Genomic DNA, 2,598 nt, shown 5'->3' on the forward strand with positions numbered 1-2,598 from the left:
TTTTCAGTCTTTTCACTTCTTCTCAGCACAATTCTCAGCAGCTTCTGCTCATTTAGCAAAATTGTCAGTTTCTCCATCTCTTGTTTTTGGAAGAAAGAGTTTAGTTCAGTGAGATGAGCAGCTGCCTTGAGACGAGAAGGGCCAGGTTCAAATCCCGGTCATGGCAAAAACCTGTTTTCAGTTTTCTCTTTTGTTCTGCTTCTTTTCTGCAGAAATTCTGCTGATTTACCTCTTTTCTGCAAAATTTTCAGCCTTTTCACCTCTTCTCAGCACAATTCTCAGCAGCTTCTGCTCATTTTAGCAGAATTGTCGGTCTCTCCTCCTCTTTTTTGAGAGAATGAGTTTAGCTCAGTGAGATGAGTAGCTGCCTTGAGACCAGGAGGGCTCAGGACAACAGTTTTTTTTTCACCACCATACAACTTTTTGCAACTTTTCAGCTTTTTCAGCTTTTCAGCAGACAGCTTCAGCATAAAGGCATCCACACAGCATTTTCGCAGGAAATGCAAATTTTTCTAGTTCCACTATATTATTCTAGTTGCTTCCGTACACTTTTTGGCACTTAACTACTCCTTCAGTTTTCAGCCGATTTTCGCCATTCAAACTTTAAAAAATTCTGCTCTTTCTGCTAATGCCGGCTATGACTTTTGGTGCTCATAACCTCTATACTTTTTGAGATATTGAATTTTTTTTGCAATATTTTTTGCCCATTTCTGCCATATCATCAGTGGCCTCACTGATTTTCCTTGCCGGGTTGACCTGTGTTTTAGCTCAGTGAGATGAGCAGCCGTTCTCAGACTGGGAGGCCCGGGTTCAAATCCCGCTTATGGCAACATTTCTTTCAGTTAACGGTTAAACTTTTTTAACTCTTTTCAACACAAATTTAAGCTTTTTCACCCCATTTCAGCACAATTTTCAGTTTTTTCACCACTTTTCAGCACAAATCCCAGCTTTTTCAGCTATTTTCAGCAAAAACATCTTTTCAGCAGAATTCTGAAAAGTTCTGCAGAACTCTTTTCAGCAGAAATTCTGCTGATTGAACTCTTTTCAGCAGAATTTTCACCTCTTTTCAGCCCAAATTCTGCTTATTCACCTCTTCTGCAAAATTTTCAGCCTTTTCACCTCTTATCAGCATAAATCTTAGCAGCTTTCAGAAAAAAACTCTTTTGAGCAGAAATTCTGCTGATTCATCTCTTTTCAGCGCAACTTGTTGCTTCTTTACCTCTTTTCTGCAGAAATTCTGCTGATTCACCTCTTTTCTGCAAAATTTTCAGCCTTTTCTCCTCTTATCAGCACAATTCTCAGCAGCTTCTGCTCATTTCAGCAGAGTTGTCCGTCTCTCCACCTCTTCTTGGGCAGAGTCACTTTAGCTCAGTGAGATGAGCAGCTGCCTTCAAACCAGAGGGGCCAGGTTCAAATCCCGGTCATGGCAAAACCTGTTTTCAGTTTTCTCTTTTGTTCTTTTGTTCTACCTCTTTTCCGCAGAAATTCTGCTGATTTATCTCTCTTCTGCAAAATTTTCAGGCTTTTCGCCTCTTCTCAACACAAAAAATGAGCAGCTTCTGCTCATTTTAGCAGAATTGTCGGTCTCTCCTCCTCTTTTTTGAGAGAATGAGTTTAGCTCAGTGAGATGAGTAACTACCTTGAGTCCAGGAGGGCCAGGTTCGAATCCTGCTCAGGGTGACATTTTTTTTTCACCACCATACAACTTTTTGCAACTTTTCATCTTTTTCAGCTTTTCAGCAGACAGCTTCAGCGTTAAGGCATCCACACAGCATTTTCGCAGGAAATGCAAATTTTTCTAGTTATTCTAGTTGCTTCCGTACGTTTTTTGGCACTTAACTACTTCCACAATTTTCAGCCGATTTTCACCGTTCAAATTTTAAACTATTCTGCTATTTTTGCTCTTTCCGGCAATATCTTTTGGTATTTTATACTGTTATACTTTTTAAAATATTAAGCTTTTTTCCTTTAATTTGTCCCATTGAAATGAATGGGAAACTTCCGCAATTCTGCTAAAACTTGCTTGTTTTTGAAACTTAACTACTTTTTCCTACTTTCACGTAGAACAACCATTCAAACTTTAAAATGTTCTCAAATTATTGGGCTATTCAGGAATAAATCAGCTTTTTCAAATCTTTTACCGTTTTACTTTTATGCCTCTTAAAGTTTTGAGTTGCAAAATTGTGATTTTTCAGAAAATACATGCGTTGTTATGGTTGCTATGCACTTGGCTTCCAGTGTGCCACTGAAGGTTTTGCAGTCTGCTCTTCATGTCCGAACAACTTCTTGCTACTTGATCAATTTTCACTCAACTTCCACAAATTATACATCAAAACGTAGGTATTTTTGCTGGCTTTCAGAAAATGTCACTGTCATTGTTGTGGGATTTATAGAATTTTGGCAAATCTCCTCAGACCAACACAAAGTCTGAAAACTCTCCATAGAAAGTCAATGGAGAGTTTGTTCAAAATCACCGCTTGATTTCTGTAATGACAGCCATATTCGAATCATCATATCTCCTTAATGAAGCGAAGTTAAAACATGAGGCTTGTCCCAGTATATCTTCAGACACTCCTGACACTCACAATTCAATAATTT

This window comes from Oreochromis niloticus, linkage group LG18 (genome assembly GCF_001858045.2).
Source record: "Oreochromis niloticus isolate F11D_XX linkage group LG18, O_niloticus_UMD_NMBU, whole genome shotgun sequence".
Classification (NCBI taxonomy): Eukaryota; Metazoa; Chordata; class Actinopteri; order Cichliformes; family Cichlidae; genus Oreochromis; species Oreochromis niloticus.